This window comes from Pipistrellus hanaki (assembly GCF_964339955.1).
Source record: "Pipistrellus hanaki genome assembly, chromosome: 1".
Taxonomy (NCBI): domain Eukaryota; kingdom Metazoa; phylum Chordata; class Mammalia; order Chiroptera; family Vespertilionidae; genus Pipistrellus; species Pipistrellus hanaki.
Window position 1 is genome coordinate 142,287,722 of NC_140503.1, and position 26,424 is coordinate 142,314,145.

The 26,424-nt window shown below is 43.0% G+C and overlaps 1 protein-coding gene across 4 annotated transcripts in view; it reads right to left on the bottom strand.

Annotated features, from left to right (window-relative positions):
* The window catches only part of SGMS2 (sphingomyelin synthase 2), an 84,598-nt gene that overhangs the window by 47,312 nt on the left and 10,862 nt on the right, over positions 1–26,424 (bottom strand). The window contains exon 1 of one of the 4 annotated variants that reach the window (XM_084872764.1): positions 5,055–5,163. The exons of 2 other annotated variants lie outside the window; for them this stretch is intronic. The gene's annotated coding sequence lies outside the window, so the exon portion shown is untranslated. Of the gene's footprint in view, positions 1–5,054; positions 5,164–26,424 lie in introns of those variants that run through there. One more of the 4 variants, XM_084872767.1, reaches the window with a different exon arrangement.

Genomic DNA, 26,424 nt, shown 5'->3' on the forward strand with positions numbered 1-26,424 from the left:
GACAAAGAACATCCATGTCAACTAAAAGTTTAAAGACGAACAATTATAAGCATTATTGGGTGAAGATTTGTGTCAAATGCAGAAACAACTTGCAGAAAGATTAAACATTGCTCAGCAAACAATTTCTGATCATTTACAAGCAAAGCAATGGGAAAGATTTTAAAGGAAGGAAAAGGGGTGCCACATCAACTGAACAAAAAACAAATGAAAAACCAAAAAGTCATCAGTAAAATGTAGCTTCCAACAGCACAAAAAACTTTTTTGCATTTAATTGTGACTGGTGATGAAAAGTGGATTTACTTTGAGAATCCCAAATGCACAAAATCATGGGTTGATCCAGGTCAAGCATCAACATTGGCTGCAAGGCCAAATCACTTCAGAAAGAAGACAATGCTCTGCCTTTGGTGGGATCAGGAAGGTGTGGTGTACTACGAGCCTCCAAAACCAGGTGAAACAGTTAATACTAAGTGCTACCAACAACAAATAATCAATTTGAACTACACTTTGATTGTGAAATGACCAGAATATGCCAAAGACACAGCAAAGTAATTTTGCTTCACGATTACGCACCATCACACACTACAAAACCAGTTAAAGACACATTAAGAGATCTTGCCTGGGAAGTATTAACCCACAGCTGTATTCACCAGACCTTGCTCCTTCAGATTATCACTTGTTCAAACAATGGCACACACACTTTCTGAGCAGCACTTCAAAATGCACGAAGAAATAGAAAATTGGGTCTCTGAATGGTTTGCCTCAAAACAAGAAAAGTTCTATTGAGATGGTATCCACAAGTTACCTGAAAGATGGGGGAAATGTGTAGCTAGCGATGGACGTTACTTTGAATAAAGCATTTTTGATGTTTCTCTTGAAATTATCATGTTTTCTTTGATTATAAAATCCACATTATTAACCGGTACACCTAACATTTATAGAAGCAGCAGCATGGAGACTTGTAGGAGGGGCACTGGTAGGATGGGCAGAGACATGGAACAAGCTAGTCTCACACCAGCGTGTGGTGGGTAAAAATCAAGAGGGAGGCTGCAGAGGTCCTCCTCAAAGGACAAGGACTCCAGGCCCATACCAGGCTCTAGGATTCTTTATTTGCAGGTAAGTTTTAGAATCAGAGTCGAATTAGAAATTAGCCTGCCTAACTAAAATCCTATGGCTACAAATCCAAAGGAATTTGAGCAAATGCATTTATCTAACCATCGGATTATAGAAAATTAAAGCAAGAAACTTTTAAGCCTGAATATGAACATTGGAAAGATCAGAGGACCAGTTGTGGACTTGGCACTAAACATAAAACCCTCAACACCCGGCAGCCTCCCTGTTGCCTCCATTTGTAGATGTGAATGCTAAATCACTGCTCAGAAACCTGAGGGATTACACATTTTACAACAGTACACAGACTGCAAGTCAAGATATAATGCCAACGGTCAGTTAATTGCATGCTTAAAATTTTTTTTGTGTCACTCACCACTAACACTGCAGACAGAATATCAGGGTTCCCAAGACCACTTCTAGTTCAGGATCACTAGGACTGAAGACTTAGAGGACCAGCATTTGGTTGCATTCGTGGCTATTATAGCAAAAGGACACAAAGCAACATCAGCAAAGGAAAAAGGCGCGTGGAGCCATGTCCGGAGAAGACCAGCCGCAAGCTTCCAAGGGCCTTTTCCCAGTGGAATCACATAGGGTCAGACTCAACTCCCACTCAATTCCCCAACAGCTGTGACAACACCTGTGAAATGCTATCTGCCAGGGACGCTCATTAGTGACTCAGTGCCTGGGGTTGTTATTGGGCTGGCCACATAGGCACCTGCCAGGCACTTATCCCAATGCCTCCCAGAAGGCAAGCAGATATTCAACATAAATATTATTGTCTGCACAAACAGTTCAGGCACAGAGACATCATGGTAGAAACCCTCCTCAAATCTGAATTCCCAGATGCCAACCAAGGGCCAGCCTTACAAGCAGGCCTGTCTAACTAAGGACAGCAGTCTCAGGCCCGCTGTGGTACCTCATTCTGTACACGGTCCTATTTCAATTCTCTATATAATACAGGACCAAACCACAAGACAAAGGACTTTCTCTTAGCAGGTCACCTAGGTACATCATGAGCCTGAGAAGCATTTTTATCCTGTGTTTTCAGATTTTAAAATGGAGCATTTTTAACATGAACAAGCATTATTTTAAATTACATAATAGAAGATTTAAGATGGTCTTTAGTAGTCCACCTGTACAATAAAAACAGCCGAATTCTAGTCCTGTTTAGTTTTCTGTGCATTTTCTTCTTAAAAAAAAAAAAAAAAGGACCACTGAAAAATCTAACAAACAGGATTCCTATATTGAAACTCCCGAGACACCACGTAACCTGCCGGACTGGCAAAAATCCAGACCCTGGACAGTTCCTCTCGCACGTTCCTAGCAGTGCTGAGAATGAGAAAAGCCCCGCCTGGGAGGCAATTTAATAACATCTATCAAAAGTATACACAAACCTTATAACTTGTGATTCTACTTTGAAAATTTACACAGATATCATTGCATACATGCAGAATAACCTATGTGCAAAGTTATTTACTGCAGCATTGTTTACGATTGGCCACAACCCAAATGCCTATCAGTAGGTCACTATTTAAATTGTGGTACATCCATACAATGGACTACTCTGTAATTCCTGAGAAAAACAAAAAAAGAATGAGGAAGCTCTCTTGGTACTAATGATAAACGCTCCTACATACTCTAGAAGGAAGACATACATGGCCGAGAGGTATGTCTTGTTATCTTTTCCTTTCTGTTGGGGGCCCATATAAATTCATAGTCACATTTGCTTGTCTGTGCATGGGGAAATGGCAGAATGCATATTAGACACTGACCGTGGGAGCAGGGCGGGGACGGTAGAGGCAGAATTTGGGCAGAATCTGCACACCTGAAGAAAATGTATTAAAATAGTACACTTGACAAGTAATTCCTCTTCTTTTCCTAAGCCCAACCCGGCATCTTATTATTTGTTGTTTTAATAGGCCTCTATATTGTTGCAATGGTTAATCTAAGGTTGCATTTATCTTGTTTTCCAAATCAGGTTCTAATAATTTCATCTTGGGTCCGGCTGCCATCTTGAAGGGGATTCCCCAAGGCACCTGGGAGTGAGCCACGTTCCCTGCACCTCCCTTCTCTCGTATGCTTGCTGAGGACATCCGGGAGCTTCTTTAAAGCTCCATGAAAACAAGGAGTTTGTTTTGTTCACTGCCTTGTTCTCAACACTGAAAAAAAGTGCCCGGTACAGAAATCATTCAGTATGTGTCTGAAGGAAAAATGAATTCTTTTCTTTGCCCAGCTTCAACGCGACAGACACTACCAGACAAAGGCAGAGATATCATTGGGATCAAACATTTAAAAATGGTTGTCATTCCCAGTATGGGCCTGATATAGGGATTCAAATCCCAGCAACAGTCCTAGAATTATTTTGAATTTTACAGAAGACAAATGAGCCTCTAGAATGTAGTGCTGAACAGTGACTCTTAAATTAAGGTAACCAGACATCCCGCTTTTGGCGGGACAGTCCTGATTTATAACAATTTGTCCCACAACCCATGGCATTTTTAAAAAGTCCCGATTTTTGGAATGGCATCTGGTCACCTTATCTTAAATGTTCATAAAAATTTCTTTTTCATTAATTTGGGATTATAAGGCCCTGGGGTCCATCTTAGCACTGAAGTCTTTTTCACCACACTAATTAGTAATGATGAAAAAGAATGGCTATCATTAAGACTCAAATGAACCCCAGTCATAAAGGGCTTATACTAGTATATGTCGAGGAGAGAAAATATTTTGCATTAAAAATGCAACTGATATTTTTATTTTCAAGAATAAAATTATCATTGAAATTAAATCCAAATTGGTATAGACAGTGAATTGACTTGCAAATGTCAATCAAAAAAGAGAAAACCTCCTTCCTCCTTAATGGACATAAAGGATGTAATTACCACTCTGTTTTAACCTTAGTTTAAATAACTAAAAAGCAGCATAGCTTTGCTAGTAATAATTGCAGTAAAGTTGCTGAATAGCTGCAGAGCTGACTGATGCTCTTTGAAGATTTTAGTACCACAAACTTTATTTTTTTAAATACATTTTTACTGATTTCAGAGAGGAAGGGAGAGATAGAAACATCAATGATGAGAATCACTGATGGGCTGCCTCCTGCACACCCCCTACTGGGAATCAAGCCTGAAACTGGGGCATATGCCCCGACCGGGAATCGAACATGACCTCCTGGTTCATAGGTTGATGCTCAACCACTGAGCCACATGACCAAGCACACCGAACTTTTCTTAATGCACAGCCAAGGCAGTTACTGAGTCAAGAGGTCTCTCTGAGGGAATGTTACTTAAGAGGATAATAATGGGGGGAGGGGGTTTCCAAGGAAGAACAGCACTCCAGGCTGAGGCGGAGCTGGTTCAAAGGCCCTGAGCAAGAATGAGACAGGTTGCCCTGGCCTGTTTGGCTCAATGGGTAGAGCATCTGCTTGTGGACTGAAGGGTCCCAGGTTCTATTCTGGTTGGGGGCGCATGCCTTGGCTGCGGGCTCGATCCCCGGTGGGGGGCATTCAGGAGGCAACCAATGATTCTCTCATAATTGAAGTTTCCATCTCTTTCTCCTCTCCCTTCCTCCCTGAAATCAATAAAAATATGTTAAAAAGAAAAGAAAAAAAAGAATGAGCCAGGTAGGTATAAAAGAATATCTTGGCAGTAATGGGAAGAGGTGAGAACATTTTGGTGTTACCTCTATTTCTCTTGCTGGTACTTAGGACAACAATGCAACGATAAAGGAAGCATCCATGTACCTGATTTCAAGCACTCTGGAAAGCTTGAAATCTAAGCCTCCCCTGAGAATAAACTAGAAATTCTCATTGATAAAGCATTTATGAAAGAAATATCTTAACTGGAACACAGAAGCTAGCAGAGAAGTTGCAGGACAATGGGAGGCAGCCAACCTTCCACTGATGCAAATTATATGTATGATACAGGGCCAGGGAGCCCCAAACCTACTGTTTGCAGATGGTGCAAGCGAATCCCACCCTGGTCCTCACAGCAGGTGGCACTGCCTCGCAGGGATCCTTTCTGCGAAGAGCGGTGTGGGGCAGAGGGTAGCTCTACAAGGTGGAAAAAGTGAGAGGTTAAATAACGATGATGCTCTGCTGTTATGTTTTGTTGGTTTCCTGGGGGTGGAGGTGAAATCAAGAGCTATCTGACATTGCCCCCAGGAAGACGCCGACTCTAACAGGACCAGCATCTCAGGAGGAGAAAAGCAACTTGGCTGTTCATCCCATGGGCATCTCCTTACTGCACGACAGACCCTGTTGGGAGGGGCAGCAGTACCGGCAGGCACAGTCCCTCCCCTTCTGACATGGGAACAAGCCAGCAGATAAACAAGAAGATTGTGGGAAACGTCACCTAGAGAAGTCAGTCCAGTAAGACCAGGGCTGATGTGGCTGATTTATAATAGGAGCACGCAGTCAAGGGGTCTCTCTGAGGGAATGTTACTTAAGAGGATAATAAAGGGGGGAGGCGAGGGGTGTCGTGGAAGAGCAGCACTCCAGGCTGAGGAGGAGCTGGTTCAAAGGCCCTGAGCAAGAATGAGCCCGGCAGGTATAAAAAAATAGAAAGGCGATATGATCACGGAGTAAAGAAAGGCAGAGGGCAGAGGGCAGAGGGCAGAGGGGAGAGGCCAGGCCACCCAGGGCTTTGCAGAGGCAGAGGGACCAGCTGCATACAGGGCAAACAGGAGACTACTGGTGTACAATCTGCTGCCTTCAAACCAAATGGTGGAAGATTCCCTTAGAAATACACACCGCTGCTGTGATCGTTTAGTGGGTTCTTAACGTAGACTTTGTTTTTTAGAGCCATTTCGGATCCAACACTGAGCAGAAAGCACAGAGATTTCTCCTAGTTCCCCGGCCCCCACACGTGCACAGCCCCTCCTTTATCAGCACCCTCCACAGAGTGGTATCTTTGTTATAACTGAGGAACCTACACGGACATAGCATTATTGTCCAGTATCACATAGTTTACTGTACTTTAGGGCCCACTCTTGGTGTGTACTTTCTACCAGGTTGGGAAAATTTACAATGACATGTACCTATCATTATGGCATCATACTGAGCAGTTTCACTGTCCTAAAAACCCTACGCTCCCTCTCCTCTTTTAATGGACTTTAAGTAACTAAAGTCTGGCTTGTGGGTGGAAGTAAAGAGATGCTGCCAAAGTCCAGGTTTACAGTTCCTAGAACCACCATGTGAATATCCTAAGCGCACAGCCCGAGATCAACACACACACACACACACACACACACACACACAACTGATAGTTGATCTATGTATCTATTTTTTTAATTGAATTTTTACAAAGAGGAAGGGAGAGGGATAGAGAGTTAGAAACATCGATGAGAGAGAAACATCCCACTGGGGATGTGCCCGCAACCAAGGTACATGCCCTTGATTGGAATCGAACCTGGGACCTTTCAGTTCGCAGGCTGATGTTCTATCCACTGAGCCAAACAAGTTTTGGCGATCTATGTATCTTTTAACCACCTTACAAATTTTGCTAAAAACCTATGTTTAACAATCTTAGGATAGATACCTATCTTCAACCAGACACTGATTTTCTATCGAGATACCATTTTCACCAAAAATATTCAACTGCTGCAAGAGACTCAAGAATGGATGTGTCACTCTTAGGAATATACCCATGGAAAACGCAAACCGTCGTCCACACAGAAACCTGTACGAAAACGTTCATGGGAGCACTATTCCCCACAGCCAAGAAGTGGAAACAATCCAATCTGCACCAACTGGTGAGCAGATATACAAAATGTGGCGCGTCTTATCACGGAGAACTCTTTGGCCAGAAAAAGGAATGAAGGGGCGATACATGCTTCACTGTAGGTGAACCCCGGCAACATTAAGGCTAAATGACCACACTTATGGGAAAGGTGCAGAACAGGTAAATCCACAGAAACAGAAAGTAGATTAACAGATGCCAGGTATTGGGGGTAGCGGGAAAAGGAGTGAACGCTAATGGATTTCTTTTTGTGTGTGTGTGTGGGGGGGGTGCATATGTCCTAAAAGTAGTGGCGGTGCCGAAACCGGTTTGGCTCAGTGGACAGAATGTCAGCCTGCGGACTGAAAGGTCCCAGGTTCAATTCTCATCAAGGGCATGTACCTTGGTTGCCGACACATCCCCAGTAGGGGGTGTGCAAGAGGCAGCTGATAGATTATTCTCTCTCATTGATGTTTCTAACTCTTTGTCTCTCTCTCTTCTTCTCTCTAAAAAAATATAAATAAATAAATAAAATATATTTTTTTAAAAATAAAAAATAAATAAAACTAGTGGCAGTGATCATTATACAACTCTGTAAAACCACTGAATTATCCTCTTTCATAAATTTCTACTGATCAAAAATGCCACGTGCCAGTGAGGCCCACCACAAGAGGTGAGCAGCGTAGTTTCCTATTTCACACACCAGACAGCACTCTCCGTGGGACGTGTCTGGCCCTTTGGAGGGACCCCCCGCCCTTGGAGGATTTTTTCTTATTTCACTTGGAACGTGACTCCAGCCGTTCACTCCCCTCTCTCTTGACTTCACTGCCATGCCCCCGACCCTGACCCTGCTCCCAGCCACTGCCATGTTTCCCCTGGATGTCAGCCATCTCTTCCTTACCCCACCCCCAAATGTCCACAGCAGTCTTCCTAAAACTCGACTCTCCTGCTTGAAACCCTCCAGAGGTTTCCCCCAAGGAAGGCAGTTCCTCAGCACGGGCATTCTATTAGGGAGAAATAGCGTATATTCAGTCAGGTAGTAAATGAACCAAAGGGGCCAGTCATGTGGCCCTCAATAGTGAAGGTGCTCACACAATAGTTTCGGTGTGCCACAGAATGCTAGCAATGTGTGCCAGGAGAAGGAAGAGCTTGAGAATCACCGGCTTAGAGAAATGCCTGATAAAGTAAGAACCGGACTAACAAAGAGATTTCTCAAGGAGACACCCCCCCAAGGGCCAGTGCTTTTCGGATACCTACACACACGGCCATATATAGGCACAAGCCCCAAGCGTCACACTGGGAGGAGCTGAAGTCAAAAGTAGCTCATAAAACAGAAACAGTTTGTTCCTTAGGTAGGAAGCACAATCCAAATAGAAAAGCAGATAGCAGCTCTTGAGCAGTAACTTAAGTCTGCGGACGATTATAATTTTTTATGACATGGTATTAATTACGCTAATAATGTTGTCAGCTCACAGATTTTATTCAGTTACATGGCTAAATGTGACTTTCATCTAGTCATATTTAAAGCGTGTGCCCTTGCCTGGCCGGTGTGGCTCAATGGTTGAGCGTCGACCCATGAACAAAGAGGTTGCTGGTTTCGATTCCCACTCAGGGCACATGCCCGGTTGCAGGCTCGATCCCCAATAGGGGGCGTGCAGGAGGAGGTTGATTAATGATTCTCTCTCATCATCGATGCTTCTATCTCTCTCTTCCTCTCCCTTCCTCTCTGAAATCCATAAAAATATATTTTAAAAGAACTTTTTTTAAATATAAAAGGGGATGTATAATAGGACACAAACTTGTGCTTACTAGTCCAAAGATTCTTTTTGTATACATTCTAATGTTGTGTCATGTTTAAAAAGGACCCATTTTTTTAAAAATGTCACAGACATTCATGATTTATATGAACTTTAAGTATATGTACCATGCATAACCTCAGAAAAGAATAAAGTAAATTATATAACGTACGAAATACGACCGTGCGAAGAACAATGCAGGGTCAGAGAGCCAGAAGTAGAGGCCGGGGTTCCTGACCACAGGCGGCTGAAAAGAGGCCTGCTATTTCTGTGACTGGAGGCTGCCCCCCTCCTCCCCCCTCCCCAACTCCTGGGACGGAATCCCTGCCGAGGCAGCAAAGCTCAGAGGCTGGGAGCAAGGATTCTGAAACCCAGCATTGCACCCAGCTCCTGGGGGACTCCTGTGCCTCAGTTTCCTCATCTATATGTAGGGATAACAACAGCACTGACTTCAGAGGGTCTTTGAGAGCCCTGAAGGAGTTAGTACTTATACAAAGCTCAGAAACAACACCTGGCATGCAGTATGTTATCCATGTGTGTTAGCTGACTAAAACAGAGACCAGACTGGGGGTAACAGGGCGTACTAGTACTAAAGTCTTACAAAATGACTCCTTGGCTCTCAACTCCTTTTTCCAGACTCTGAGAGAGAGTGTGTGCCTGTCCATCCCTGTGCGTGTTGGGAGGGGGAACCGGCTCTTCTTCATGTCGCTCTAATGTGGTCCCTTCAGGTCTGTGCACAAGAGACAGTGAGCAACAGCACAGACCAGAGAGACGCCCATAAGACCTTACATGCCAGTTCACTGTGCCCCTCGATACATTCCAGAGCATACGTTTCTAGAGTCTCTTTGGGAAGAAGCCAGGCGATGGGACACACATCAGCAGCTCTGATGACAGGGAAAGAACGGCTCCAGAAACCCGCCCTTACTTCCATTTCCCCAGCCCTGCTTCCAACCGGCTGAGGAGAGGCAGCTCCACGTTGGTGGGATAGGCTCTCTGCCGGCAGAAAGTGACAATAGTACAGCCACATACCAAGTAAACCTGATGCATTGAAAAGCGATTTCCCGCTCTGGTTGGTTTGGCTCAATGGATGGAGCGTCAGCCTGCGGACCGAAGGGCCCCAGGTTTGATTCCCTTCAAGGGCACATGCCTGGGTTGCGGGTTCGGTCCCCAGTGGGGCGTGTGCCGATCGATGATTCTCTCTCACCATTGATGTTTCTAGCTTTCTCTCCTTCTCCCTTCCTCTCTAAAATCAATAAAATATTTTTTTTAAAGAAAAAAAGAAAAGAAAAGCGATTTCCCCCACAAGGATGTGTTTAAGTCTAAAGAAGTTGAGAGTCACTCTCTGGCGAAGGAACAGCCATAATCATCTCAGGGGGGGAAACAGCTCAGAAAAGTATTCCCATTTGTCATAGTTACTTCAGGTTCTACCTAACAGTTAAATGGGGAGCTTCCAAATTGTGGTGAAGGCACATTCTACTGTAAGTTGGAAAACAGACAATTTTTTTTAAAGACTAGTTAGTAGAGAACAAATCGTAGCTTAAAAGGGACCTTCGTTCCTTCGGGTGTTCCCGGACTGCATGTGGAGGGCACAAGGCAGCGGAACCACCCTGGCTGGTCCACAGGCTGCGGACAAGCTGATGGCCCAGCGATGTGTCCACCTTTTTCCTCCCCTCAGCCACAGTGTGCTGCACTGAAGGCTAATTTTTAAAATAACTTTTCTTCTGAGGAAATAGTGTTCATCTTAAAGTTGTTAATCAACCGTATTTTCACTTCAGTACTTGCAGGGTATCGCTAAAGCCACCAAGGAGAGAAGAAGCAGGTATCTTCGTGCGCAGTTCACAGGCCCCTGCCTGCAGCACTCGGAAGGAAGGAGCGTGAGAGGTGAACCCTGTGCACCAGGGACAAACATCGCCTCCTAAGTCTTGGGACCTCAGAGAAGACACTGCCTCCATTCTCTCACACTGGGTTAGACCCTCCATCAGCTCCACACGTGCTGCCACACGTTTTCTCCATCATCACAGTCTGCCACCTGTAATTATCTAATCAAGAACTGGGTAAAGCTTAACCTGTCTCTCTTCTGTCAGACTGCAAACTCCACGAGGGAAACGGCCACATCTGTTCGCTTTTTGCTGTCTTCCCAGCACACAGCTGCCTACACTCCAGAATAGACCCTGGCCAGTATGGCTCAATGGTTGAGGTTGACCTATGAACCAGGAGATCAAGGTTCAATTCCTGGTCAGGGCACATGCCGGCAGTGGGGATTGAGTCCTATCCTCTTGACAGGACAGCCAGCCGTGCTCCTGAGAAGCCCAGGTAAGCTCCTCGCCAGGAAGAGGGCGGCATGAAGCGATCTTACAAAGGAGCGGGGGAGGGAAGGGCTTCGATACTACAAAGCCCACGGATGCCTTGAAGGTTTTCAGAAGCAGATCGGAGAGAGGAGGAGGGAGAAGACGGAGTGGGAGGAATGACCCACTAATCTAGATGGATGATTGCAGGATAAAATAGCATCATGAAAACTCAAACAGTGTTTTCTAATTATAGACGTTTAAATTTAAAATATCCTGAAAGTTCACTCTGTACTTTCCTCTGCCTAATACAGGTTGCATTCAAAACATCCCAGAAATAGCATTTTTCTTTTTCTTTTCTTTTTTTTTAAGCCCAGAGAGTAAGGTTGAACGACAGATTAAAATGCCCTGCATCTGGCAACCTCTGCTTTCTACAGTTTTTCTGTTGGGTCTCCCATGAAGAAACAACTGCCGATCCAATTCTTTCTCTCTCGACACAAAGTTGTTATTGCTCTGCCCGGACTCCTAAAACTGCTTCGAGTGACATGAAGGTCACGTACTATCATAACAGTGAAACTTAGGTAACTATTTAACTTAATGAAATGCTTTCAGACCTTCCAGAAACAAAAGGAAATAACCCCTTTACACCTTTACACGGAACGTGCGAAAGTGTTTACTCTTGTTGGTGAACGAAGAAACACCCATCAAAAAAGGGAGGTACTGTGTTTTGCATATTAAACTGGCAGCCCAAAAAAAATCACCAAGCGGCTCTCCGGCACTATTGTAAAATACATTTCTAATAACGTCTATAAGCACACTAAGAATGTGAACAAACATGAAGCTCTGAGCCTCTGACACTGTTAATAGCAGTGAAAAACTGGAAATGACGTAGTGTCCATTTATTTAAGCATCCTGGAATATGAAACTACTGCTTTACTCTGTCTAGTGACAGGGACAAGTTCATGATATAGTCAGGTGTACAAAACAATATATGTATGACCCTATTTATTCTGTTTTTTAATTTTTAAAATATATTTTTATTGATTTCATAGAGAAAAGGAGAGGGAGAGAGAGATGGAAACATCAGTGATGACAGAGAATCATTGATCTGCTGCCTCCTGCACACCTGGCACTGGGGATTGAGTCTGCAACCCAGGCATGTGCCCTGACCGGGAATTGAAGCATGACCTCCTGGTTCATAGGTCAACCTCAACCATTGAGCCACACTGGCCAGAGGCTATTCTGTTTGTTTTCTGTGTGTGTGTGTGTGTGTGTGTTTTAAAGCTGTATGTGTAAGCATAAACATTCTGGAAAGATAATGCAACATGAAAATGTTAACAGGTGATAGATACATAGATGATTTACATTTTCCGTTCGCTTATCCAGGTTTAAAATTTTCTAAAATGAACATGAATTGTTATTATCACTAACAAGTAAAAGAGAAAAGATGAGTTGGGAACTCCCAACCCAAATTTTCAAGTATCAACTACCATATTAACAGCCTCTAAAAAAAAGTTTATTGCAATAAGTACACAGTCTATTTAATATCATTATGTACTAAGGATTAAAAATAGTAAACCTCATTTTTCATCTTGGTCGCTATGTGTGGGACGAGCAAATAAAAATACTCTGTCCTGCCTGAAAACTTAAAAGTTTTCTTTTTAGCACGATGCCGTGTGTGGTGAAGTAGCACCAGGTAGCTGAAAGGTTGGCCTCTCCGGGTAAAAATAGCATAATTATATAGTTTGTAAAATTAAAATGTACATATTTATTAGGATTATTACTCTTGCTCAAATAAAATTCTCTTTGAAAATATAAATGAAACTAGACATGGATAAATAGGAATTAAGATAGAAACCAATTTGGGAGGTGGAGAATGTTAGAAATAGGGCTTCCAGAGAGAGCTCACCTCCGGTCAGGGGGAGGGGATATTTGGTAAGAAACAAGGTAACTCCTCAGAATACACATAAGCACTGGAAAACTCCAAGGACCCTGTAGTGCACACACCAGAGAGAGTTCACAGAATGAGGAGACTAGCTTCTCCCTGAGTAACTGAGCTCCAGCTAAACGTATGCTACTGTAGAGTGCGGCCAGAGAAGGCACCTGGACATCCTTTAAATTGTCAGCTGAGACCTGGGGCTGAGGGTGTATTCAGATTTTGACTTACCTCTGTCCAGGTGTCAGCAGGGGCGGGTCTAGATATGTAAACCCAGCAATGCTAGGGCTTAGTTAAGAATGCAAATAAGCTCCTTTGACCCTATAAATGTAAACCTGCTGTATGGGTTGGGGGTCGCTTGCTGCCTCTCCATCAGAGAGATGGCTCTCATCTAGCACCCAGCTTGATGAATCTATTTTTACTTCTTTTAAAAAAAATATATATTTTATTGATTTTTTACAGAGAGGAGAGGGATAGAGAGCTAGAAACGTCGATGAGAAAGAAACATCGACCAGCTGCCTCTTGCACACCCCCTACTGGGGATGTGCCTGCAACCAATGTACATGCCCTTGACCGGAATCGAACCCGGGACCTTTCAGTCCACAGACAGATGCTCTACTACTGAGCCAAACCGGTTTCGGCTATTTTTACTTCTGGTCTCTTTCTTTCTTAATCCACAGTTCCTCCACTCAGGAACCTGTTGTTTTCCGTGATGGACACAGAAAACAGAGAAACAGCCCCCCACCGCATGCTCACACTTCAGCTCTTGTGTAGAAGTCTCTTGTAGATTCCCAGCTGTTCAGGTCTCTTGATTCTGTCATCCATTTCCTCAATTTTTTATTTTTTCTCTCCTAATCTTTCATTGTCTTAAGATTTCTAAGAGGCTGTTTACTCGAGCCTCCTCACTAGTTATCAGCAGTTTGCTTCCATTATGAGAAACTTGTTTTTACAAAAGGGAATAATTTGTACTTACTTATAAAAACTTTATTTGGTTTACCTTATCCGTTATTACCCACATCAGACACCCTCACCAAACAGGTTTCCAACGTTCCTTCTACGCAACTTCAAACAAATTACATACCGGCTTATTTGCATAACTCTCTATATCACAAAGCAGCAACTTTTAATCGAGGTCTTCTTTTAAGCCTTGGAGGAAGGGTCATGTTTAGAGAACAAAGTGAGAATCAAGGAAGTTAACCTTCAGGATTCCCAAGAGCTATTTGGTGTCCAAATAAAGGAACTTTAGCACCAAGAATAACTGGGAAAGAGGAAGAAGAAAGAAGGAAGTGAAATGAGGGGCACACTAGAAGTTTGTGCAACTGAACCTTGAGCAAAGAGAAGAAAGATGACGCAAAGCGCCCCAAAAGCTTGCAATGATGAACACATGTCAGGGACTGGATCAGAGGTGAGCAGCAAGACTCAAACCAGAGCTCCTGCTGGTGGAGCCCAAGGCATCTTCCAGGGTCTAACGGACTGGACCGTCACAAAATGGGTGATGATGGTGACCAAATGAACAGGCAGCCCCGTGCTTCCATTCTGAGCTTTTCAGCCATGCGTGGTCAGAGGCTGTGCCTCAGGAACAGTTTAAGGAGTAAGCATTATGAATGCCATTATTCATAACCATACTACTCTCTTGTGTTCAGAGTACAACCCACAGGCCTTGGATAGCTACCACAGCGTTTTTCAACCGCTGTTCCGCGGCACACTAGTGTGCTGCGAGATGTTGCCTGGTGTGCCGTAGGTGCAGACAAGACAAGAATTTTATAATTTTTCACTATTTTGTTTACTTAATATTTCATAATAAAGTAATTATAAAATACTTTCTTTGTGTTTATTTGATTCCTATTCAAGAGAATTACTTTATATATAGTCAATATAGGCACAGAGTTAAATTTTTTAACATTTTCTAATGGTGGTGTGCCTCGTGATTTTTTTCATGAAACAAGTGTGCCTTTGCCCAAAAAAGGTTGAAAAACACTGAGCTACCATACCACCATGATCTCGGAATATGGCACCTTTAAGAGAAGGGTGCGCTTTAGCAGCACATGGAAAAATAACCCCGAGGTCCTCCCCCAACTCCCTAAAGCGTCTAAAGCTTGCTATAGGGGAAATTAAGGTAGAATTCTTATTCATCCTTGTACAATAGAAAGGTGTTTTTTTTTTTTTTTAATTTTATTGATTTTTTTACAGAGAGGAAAGGAGAGAGACAGAGTTAGAAACATCAATGAGCTGCCTCCTGCACACCCCCTACTGGGGATGTGCCCACAACCAAGGTACATGCCCTTGACTGGAATCAAACCTGGGACCCCTCAGTCCGAAAGCCGATGCTCTATCCACTGAGCTAAACCGGTTTTGGCCGTAGAAAGGTTTACAGATAGTAAATAATCCCAGTTTTCCATCACACTTCTAAACAAACAGACACGAATGTATAAAGGAAATGCAAAATGTGCGTTCTTTCCAGCGAGGATATACACATTCATGTTTCACTTTTCATGTTACTTCATTTTTTTTATTGTATTGATTTTTTTGGGGGGGGGGGAGAGAAGGAGAGAGAGAGAGAGAGAGAGAGAGAGAGAGAGAGAGAGAGAGAGAGAGAGAGAGAGAGAGAGAGATCGATTTGTTGATTCTTCTGTATGTCCTGACCGGTGACCAACCCCATAACCTTCGCATCTCAGGACCACACTAACCAAATGAGCTCCTTGGCCAGGGCTAAACAGTCACTTTAACAGACCCAGTGAGCAGAAAGTCAGCAGGGACACAGGAGAACTCACTAACACAATCAATCAACTGCACTGAACTGACATCTATAAACTATTTCATCCAAAAACAGCAGAACACACATTCTTCTCAAGCTCACAAGAAATTTCATTATGACAGACCACATTCAGAACCATAAAGCACACCTTAATACATTTAAAAGATCAATCATGCAATTGAGACCACACAGAATTAAACTAGAAATCAGATAGCTGGAAAAGTCCAAAATATCTGGAGATCACATACTCCTCAGTAATACACTGATCAATGAAGAAATCTCAAGAGAAATTTAAAAACAATCTGAACTAAATAAAAAATGAAAATGCAACTTATCAAAATTTATGGGTTCAGGAAAAGCAGTGCTTGAGAGCAATTTATAGCAGTGAATGCATATATTAGAAAAGAAAATCTAAAATCAATAATCTAAGTATATACCTTAGGAAACTAAAAAATAAAAGCAAATTAAATACAAAGTAAGTAGAAGAAAAATAATAATACAAAGTTAGAGCACAAATCAATGAAATTGAAAACAGGAAACCAACAGAGAAAAATCAATGGAACCAAATGCTGGCTCGTAGAAAAGATCAATAAAATCAATAGGCAAGCTAAGAAAAAAAGAAAAACACACAAACTACTAGAAATAAAAAGAGGACATCACTACAGATCCCATGGGTGATAAAAGGCTAATAAAGGAATACTATGAACATCCCTATGCCCACAAATTGAAACTATAGGTGAAATAGACCAATTCATTCGAAGATCCAATCTGTTAAAACTCACACAAGAAACAATAGGCTATCTGAATAATCCTACAGCTATTAAAGAAATTGAATCAATCCTATATAATAAAAGCCTAACATGCTAAATGTCCGACATTTGGGTGAGACAGGCCAGACATGCCCTAGAGCCCTCCTGTGGTACCTTCCCAGCCCTGACTGTACACTAGTGGGGTGTCCTCTCACAATCCGGGACCTCTTGGAGGATATCCGGGACCCCTCGGCAGTCCAGGCCGAGGGACCCCACCAGTGCACAAATCCATGCACCAGGCCTCTAGTAATTAATAAGCTTTCAAAATAGAAAGCACCAGGCCCAGATGAATTCAACTAAACATTTAAGAAATTATACTATTAGTTCTCTACAATCTCTTTCAAAAGATAAAAACAGGGAGACTACTTCCTAATTCATTCCATGAGGCCAGCCTTACCCTAATATTAAACCAGAAAAAAAAAATTACAAGAAAACTACAGACCAATATCTCTCATGAACACAGATACAAAAACCCTCAACAAAATATCAACAAAGTGAATCCAACAATGTCTGAAAAGAATTAGACACCATGACTAAGTGAGATTTATACCAGATATGCAATGCTGATTAAACACTTGAAAACCCATTTTTGTAATCTATCACATCAACAGGCTAAGGGAGAAAACCCACATGATCATATCAATAGATGCAGAAAAAGCATTTGATAAAATTCAGCATCCACTCATGACAAAAACTATTAGTAAACTAGAAAAAAGGTGGGGATTACCTCAACTTGATAAAAGAAAAAAAAATCTACAAAAAAACCCTACAGCTATTATCAGACATAACGTCGAGAAGCTCACCAGAGATATAAAGATGGCAAATAAGCTTATGAAAACATGCCTGACATCATATGTCACAGGGAAATGCAAATTGAAAGAACAATGAGCTACCAGTACACCTGTCACAATGGCCAAAACCTGGAAAAGAGACACCACCAAATGCCGGTGAGGCTGCAGGACAACAGGAACTCTGGTGGAAATTCACTGCTGGTGGAAAAGCAAAATGTGACAGCCATGGCATCAAATCACGGTCTGTACTTTCTGCTCAATTTTTCTATAAACCTAATACTGCTCCAAAAAATAAGGCCTATGAATGTACAAAAAGTACTTCTCATAATTACCTCGAAACACACTCATATTTAAGATTGCAATCATTTTTTCAAAAATAAAAATGCCAAATACTCCAAGTATTGTCATGTAAGCTGTAAAGCAACACTCAAAACATTAATGGCAAAACAGCGCTCGGTAATGTCCTTTAAGAACAAATGACCATGGCCCTGTCCGGTGTTACTCAGTGGCTAGAGTAGGGGTGTCGAACTCAATCAGAGAAGGGGCCAAAATCTAAAATCCAGCCTAAATCGCGGGCCAAATGGTTTACTGAACAGTCATAAACTGACAATGTCATAAACTGACAGCGGAGTGCAGTGATGACAGCGCGGTGCGGGCCACATTGCAAGGCCTGGCGGGCTGGATTTGGCCCGCGGGCCTTGTGTTTGACACATGTGGGCTAGAGCATCAGCCTGTGCACTAGAGGATTTCAGGTTCCACCCAAACCCTCACTGGCGTCTCTCTCACATCAATGTTTCTCTCTCTCCCCCCTCCCTCTTCCACTCTCTCTGAAAATCAATGGAAAAATAAAAATAGCCTCACTCCATAGGTGAGGATTAAAACACACACACACACACACACACACACACACACACACACAACAATTTGCTCAAGCACAACCATTGATCTGAATTCGCCTTGTAATTCAAAAACACTTAAGGCTTCTAAATGTAGAGAACATGCTAAGCAAGCACTGCTTAATGTTGATAAAACACCATCTGTGGTCCAGGCAGCACTCCTATTTGTGCTGTGACATGCTCAGATCTGTAATCCCATCGCTGCCCCCACAGGTTTTCATATTCTATGTACACATTCCTTCCAGCGGACATGAAGGCGATGCTCTGTATACCAGAAGGTGGGGCACATCCGATGCCCACTGAAACTGAAGGCTTTATTCAGCATGCGGCACAAGCACACACAGGGAGGGGGCTTAGCACCGACCTACAAGGTGCCATCTGCACAGCTGTACCGATGCAACTGCACATAAGATTTGCTTTGCTTCCCAGATGACATCTTTACAGCAGCCCCGAGGAGTATGCTCACAGCCAAAGCCTCCCTTTCACGGAGCCCCCTGGGTGACAGGTTCCCAAGCCTGTGCCTTAAGGAACCAAGAGCCTTGCTATCAGTTCAGACAGTGGTCGGCAAACTGTGGCTCTCGTGCCACATGCGGCTCTTTGGCCTCTTGAGTGTGGCTCTTCCACAAAATACCACGGCCTGGGCGAGTCTGTTTTGAAGAAGTGGCGTTAGAAGAAGTTTAAGTTTAAAAAATTTGGCTCTCAAAAGAAATTTCAATTGCTGTACTGTTGATATTTGGCTCTGTTGACTAATGAGTTTGCCGACCACTGAGCTAAGAAGATGAAGCTAACATGAGATGTATCTGCCAATAAGACAGAAGTCTGACTACAGACACAATGGCCGGACCCCAAAAGATACTTTTCTGCCATTTGCAAAGTTCCATGTACGTTTTATGCTGTGATTTTAAATTAAAACATCTCAATTTCCAACAGCCTTCTGAGGGCTTCCGCGGATTATATCTGTAGTTCATAATTACACGTGGAAACTGGCTGGTCACCCTGAACGCCTTTTGCAAAGCCGCACTCCACTGCACAATCATCTTACTCTTCAGTCCTAGCCCAAAGGGGACATACTGGGTGTTGGAGCATTTTCCGTGAAAGCAGCCTTAGAGAGGATGTGGCCAGGGAGCAGATCTCAGAGCTCCACATCCAGTGTCCCCCTTGTAGTCACACCCTCCGCTTACTCTGCTTCTCACTGGCAACTGTGTCCATGGCAATCCACCGCCGACACTACACTACTTCCACAACTTCCATTTTCAGACACGATATTTAGAAAACTACGAGGAACACTCGTGGCTTATAAACAAATAGTTTATAATAAAGCTGGCTCATCAGAGAGCTATATTTATTAAATTCTGGCTATGTTTAAAGAGTCAACTCAAATTCTCTTTAGGATATAATCTAATTGCATTTAAATATAAATAAAAATATTTTTTAGGACAAGTGATTCATAAAAAGCATTTTGTCACCTGGCCAGTGTGGCCCAGTGGTTGAGCACTGACCTATGAACCAGAGATCACAGTTTGATTCCAGGTCAGGGCACATGCCCAGGTTGTGGGCTTGACCCCAGTAGGGGCATGGAGAGAAGGCAGATCAGTGATTCTCATCATTGATGTTTCTATCTCTCTCCCTCTGCTTTTCTCTCTGAAATCAATAAAAATATAATTTTTAAAAAATTATTTTGTCACCCTAGCTGGTTGGCTCAATGGATGGCGCATTAGCCTTGGACTGAGGAGTCCCGGCTTCGATTCTGGTCAAGGGCACATGCCTGGGTTGTGGGCACGATCCCCAGTAGGGGCCATGCAAGAGGCAACCAATCAACGATTCTCTCCCGTCACTGATGTTTCTCTCTCTCTCTCCCTCCCTCCCTCCCTCCCTCTTTCCCCCCCGACTCGCTCCCTTCCTCTCTGAAATCAATAAAAAATATATATATATTTTAAAAAAGCATTTTTTTCAATCTTTCCTTCTTTATCAGTTTATGTCAGAAGGTATCAAAGGAGTCTTAGAATGAAAAAAATACCCAATTAATTACTTATATAAAAAAAGTATGTATGCAACCCTAAGATAGTTTTACAAATAGCATTTTAGAAATGTTTCAAGTACATCGTTTAAAACAAAACAAAGAAAATCTAGCCTCATTTCCTTAATGATGATGGCAGAGTAGGGCAGGGGCTCAATTGCTTGTGCAAATGGGGCAAAAAATGAACAGAAATGTGCCTGGCCAGTGTGGCTCAGTTGGTTGGAACATTGTCCCATGCACCAAAAGATTGTGGGTTCGATTCCTGGTCTAGTGGGGGTGAGTGTGGGAGGCAATCTCTCTCTCTCTCTCTCTCTCTCTCTCTCTCTCTCTCTCTCTCTCTCTCTCCCCCCCCCCTTCCTCCCTGACCCTCTTTAAAAAAAAATCAGAAATGAAATTTAGGAACTAACATCGAACCTGGGACCTTTCAGTCCGTAAACCGATGCTCTACCACTGAGCCGAACCGGTTTCGGCTCTATTAAACCATTTAGAAAGGACTTTTATAAATGTTATCCTTCTGGCTGCTGTTTCATAATTTTTCTGCTCCATGCTTGCCTACTGAAGGCAAGTGGTTTATTAAGAAGGAAAACAATACAACAGAAAAGAAAGATTAAGAGAAAGAGGGAAATGTAGTTTACATTACACCACTGAATATGTGACTAATGATTGATGAAGAAACAATAAAAGGAAGCAACCACTGTTTGCCAGGTTGGGCCTACCTCTAAAATTCATTGATGCATAATTGAAATGTAAAAGACAGTTCATAAAGATAAGACTCTTTACTCCAGTTTCCATCACTGTTTGCCAAGTAACCAGAACTAGCTTCATCTAAATGCTCTCTCACACACATATTAACACGCAGAGAGAGATACAGAGAAGAAGATCCAGAATATAGTTTCCTCCAAATATATTCCTGCATTCCTCCCAACCTAAAATATATAACACGAATTATCCTTAATAAACCCAGGGCCTCTAGAGGTGTATAATCTCCACCTTAATGATAGTAAATCCCAGCAATAAAGAACCATTTTATCACCCCCCTAATTTCCTTCTCCTAAAAGTTACTAGTCTTCTATATCTTTAGTTTACTTGTCTTCTTGGTTCCTACAAAGTTATCTTTGCAAATAAATGTTGTGCTGCTTCTGAAATTAAGAAACCATTATTAGTCAGATTTTTTCCTTTTTATCCCTTGTCACAATTGTCATTGCGCTTCAGAAATGTATGGGATGAGCCTGCCAACTTAACCTTCCTAAGATTACAACTTTGTGCACAGCCCCGTCTTTCAGGACGTCCCATACGCCCTCAGCTCCTCCTCCCGACAATCACTGCCTTCCTGAACCTGGTCCTTTCCAGAGCGTCCTGGAAACGGCACCAAACTGGATTAAAGACACTGACGAATCTCCACCTTCCTAGTAATCTTAGTTTCTAAATATAAAATTAGACTAACGACACTATTTATGGATTTTTTCATGCTTTACTTTTATTCCCCCCCTCCCAACCTAATGGCTGATTAAAAAAAAAAAAAAAAAGTACCATCCAAGTGGCATCATCTATTACTACTGTTGTCCCTACTAGAAACGGATGGTCTCAGCCTCAAGGAACTTAAAATCCAGTTGAAGATCCAAGGATACTAGAGTAAAGCCAACAAAAGTTTATTTCTGATTGTGCCCAAACAAGTCCCACAGACAATAACTGGTAGAGTATGCACTCTCAATGGTAAAAATTGGTGCTCTAAGGTTGAAAAAAAAAAAAAAAAGGTTTGTGATCTTCCAAAGGAGATTGTAATTTACTAGAGGCCCACTGCACAAAGATCTGTGCAAGAATAGGCCTTCCTTCCCCTGGCTTCACTTCTGGCCGCCCGGAAGCCTGCACGTCTTCACTCCTGGCCTGAAGCAAAGACTTGCCTGCTCCTGTAGCTCCCTTGCCCCTACACTTCCCCTCACAGCAGGCATCCCTCCCTGGCCACCGCTCTGCGCGCCTGAGTATGCAAATTAACCCACCATCTTTGTTTGGTAAATCTGCATATTCACTCCTGATTGGCTGATGGGTATCGAGGAGGTATGGTCAACTTGCATATTTCTCTTTTATTAGTGTAGCTGGGGGGTGGGAACAGAGTGGGAGGGGGTAGGAAAACCTGTCTAAAAAGACAACAGTGAAAACAAAATGTTGAGAAACAAAATGTTGAGAAAGACTGACGGAGGAATCCACAGTGCACTTTGTATTTGCTACTAATTGGCTAAATTACCCAGACAAATTACCTAACCTAGTCTCATCTGATATAACACCAATAGCATGGATTTTTTTTTTTTTAGATTCCAACTACATCTTCTCATCCTTCTCTTCTCAAGTTTAATGTTCCTTCCTCAAAGAGGTCCTTTCCTGACCACAGTCTAACATAGGTCTTCCCATCTTTTGCTCTCTCAGATCTGATCCACGTTCACAAGTTGTGGTTCTGTGCAGGTTTCCTTTCTTAACTGGCTGTCTCCCCATGGGGCGGTGGGCTCCGTGAAGGGGAGGGCCATGTCTGTTTGTGTACAGGAGTACACCCAGCCTGGCACAGAATAGATGCTCGCTCATTCTTGCCAAGCCCTTCCTCTTCACCAGCTTTTCTTCTCCTGAAGTACTAAAGGTGGGCCGGGACCTTTTCTAGACATTAACCCGAAGAGATGGTCTCCAATCCTAGCGATTCGTTAACTCTTACTTTCATTTAAAATCACTTCAAGGTCCCCTGGGTGCCAGAGGATAACCTGTCAGAATTTTCACCAAAATATATGGTGAACTATAAACATTTTAGTAGGATTTTTAGAGTTTCCTTAACATTCCTCATAACAACCTTGATATTAAGGGGAACGAGATGGGGAAAGAATATTTTTTACATATAAGATTGAATATCAGAATGACATATTTTTTTACATGAAAGATGGACTATCAAAATGACATTTTTTACTCACGAAGTCCGAGAGTTTAAAAGACCTTTCCTTTCTTAATCCCAATGGCTGCTGTGCCTCCTCTCAGGTGGGTCACTAACGGAGCTGCTAACTGAGAGAAGAGGCCATGGAGCCCTCTAGGATGTACACCATCCACATGCAAGGGGAAAACGGATGTGAGTGAGAGGGGGGATGTACACTGGGCAGAGGGAAATCAAACTAGAGATAGGGCGGGTTATTTCAAGTCAAACAGCAAACATTTGTACCTTATTGCCACCCTGAAAATAGCTTCTGCCCTCTTAGGAAGAGCCAGGTCAGGCATCATTACAGTGAAACACATCTTAGTGAAAATAGAACGTGAGGAGATGAGAAGATGACAATTCTTCTGACTTGCCTACAACAACAACTATGTGTCTTTCTACAGCATCAAGATATTTGTCAAGTTCTAAACTATGTTTAGTTGGAAAAAATATATACACATATATGTATATAATTCGCTAATATCCACATTTATATATAATGTTATGTGGATTAAAATAAAAATACTTCATTCCCTCAGTACTCTATTAAATGTGGTCTTTAAAAAAAAAAGTTAGATCTTGTGTTTTTTTGTTTGTTTTTGTTTTTAATTCATTTTAGAAAGAGGGTGGTAGGGGGAGGAAAAGAGGAAGGAGAAAGGAGAGAGGAAGGGGGAGAGGGAGAGAGAGAAACATCGATGGGAATCAAGCTTGCAACCGGAGCCCTTACCAGGAATCAAACCGGCAATTTAGGTGCACTAGTTGATGCTCAACCAACTGAACCACACCAGCCAGGGCAGTAAAGATTATTTTTTTAAAAAAGTTTTAAAAAATGAATTTTAAAAGATGAAATCTACAAAACATTTTGTCCCTAGGAGGCAACATCCTATTAAACAAAGGATATTAAAAGATAGTACATGATTAAATATAAAATTAATCTCTAATAGGACCAGAAGCTTAAGTAAATATTTTCTCTAATTAAGAAAAGCAATCCTTTCTAAAAACATCAGCTGACCCCATATCGCCATTTCTGTACCACAGTCTCTAGTACCACTTAGTTATTTTTGCTACCAGGATACATTTGCACAAAAACAAAATTAAAATCCTCCTCTTGCTTCTAATTCTTCCACCTAAAGGAATACTAGTAAGCTCCATTATTAGCAATACACTTAATAGCTCCACAGCAACTGGTATAATTGGGGTGTTGCAACAGGAGGATAACGAAGTGGAAAACAAAGCGATATTCGTGCAGAAGTAAAACAAAACAAAACAGGTCTATACAGCCTTGCTGGGAAAATACCTACAAAGGGGGGTGGGGGTGGGGCGGGGAAGAGAACTTGCTAAAAAGAACCCTTTGGAGGTTGCTGACAGTTGCTACGAGGCCTTCAGGATATTTCGGTATGCAATGGAGCAAAATCAAGTTTTGAAAATGGTGAAATGTATGAAGTAACCGCAGTGACTTCACCAAAAGAACGCAGGGGTGGGAAGAGATGAAGTTTCTGAAACATGAAAGTGATTTTCTTAAGTTTTTCCCACGTGACTTCCAGGAAGGTACGGGTCTGAGGGGACCAGAGCTAAGCGGACCTTCCAAATCGAGCATTGACAACAGGTGAGGGGAAGGCGGGAGGAGGGGTAAGGGACGGAGGGGAGGGGCACAGCTCTGACCCTATAGCTTTGGCCCAGGCTGCAGAAGGCAGAGGGCAGCAGGCAGGCAGCAGGAAAGCCGGCTCTTCATTGGCTTCTGCCGATACAACACAGGTGCAACGAATACAGGCCAAACAGTAGTATTTGAGAGTACTCAGCTAATTAATTCAGAAACATGTCTGCATCATGCTAGGCAATAGAAAAAACAAAACAAAAACAAACAACCCTACATATATATAGAAGGAAAATAATCTCAACAGAAAAATCTTATTATAGAATAGACTCCAGTGACAGTGAAAGGCCTAAGGACTCTGGAAGGAAGAGGGGCACCTCCCCACGCAGCTGACGTGGAGAAGGGAGTGAGGGAAGTTCCCCCCCGGCGGTGCTGGAGGTCACTTCGGCTTGTGCTTTAAAATCACTCCTCTAAGCATCAGCATGGCCTGACAAGATCACCACTTAGAGAAATCCTCCACATTGCAAAACCCAACGGACACTGTGTTCTCATCTTACTCAACCCCTCGTGGTCTTACAACAGAAGCGATTACTCCACCTTGCTTTAAGCACGTGATAATGCTGGCATCGGTACCACGGCTCTCTGGTCTTCCTCCTCCTCACTGGTTACTCCATGGTCTCCGACCTGATCAGTAACTCTGTTATTCCTCCGGGCCTGTTCTCTGTCTCTCCACTCTGCCTACAAAATCCACCTAGATGGTTCTAGATTTCCCATGACCTTATAACCTTATACGCCACTTCTGTGCCGGCACAACGCTGGCCCTGATCTTGTCCCTGAATGTAGGTTTCCCGATCACCGAGGGCCATTGGACACCCACCCCCATTAAGATGACTAATAGGCAACTCAACTAACCACTGGCTAAAACAGAGCTCTCTTCCCTACGGCCCCGGTCACCCACCAAAATACAGGAGTTCCGCTTGATTTCTCCTATTCTCTCAAGTCACCCATCCAAACCTATCTCCTAAGTCTTGTTGATTCTCTCTCCAGACCTCTCAAACCCATCCACTGCTCTCCACCTCCAATACCACTCCTCTACACCCGGTCACGCCACTTCTCGTGTAGAATGCTGCCAGGAGCTTCCTAATTGTTCTCCTTGCTTCTCCTCGTATCCCTCTCTACACACCCCAGCAGCAGCAAAACTAGACGTTACAAATGTAACTCAGATCATGTCCCTCTCCTCCTGGGATCACTTCGCAATGCCATCTCATTGCACCGTGAGTGAGAATGAGACTCACACTCCTTACAAAGTCTGTGAGCCCTTCCCCATCTGGTCCTGTCTGCCTCGCCACCTCCTCTCTCACCCCTCCCCTGCCAGACCCTGCAGCCTGGCTGGCCTCCCTCCCCCTCCCTCGAGGAGCAAGCACTTTCCCTCCCCAGGCGGATGCACAAGCTCTCCCCTCTGCTGGGTCTACTTATCCTTCGCATCTTAGTGCAAGTCTGACCTCTGCCAGCAAAGCTTTCCTGACGGTGTGTTGTTAGAGGTTCCCCACTCTTTGATCATGTAACACCCTTTCCTTTAGAGAAGTCCAAATCTGCACTTACCTTGTGTTTATTGGTTTTACTCACTTATCATCTGCTCAACTTCCCTTTCAACACCCTTTTCTCTCTCAACACATAAGCTCAAACATCTCCATTAAGGTAGAAACCTTGACTGAATCCCTAGAATCAAAATAATGTCTAGTAGCATAAAGCAAGTGCTCAAAAAACTGTGTTGAAT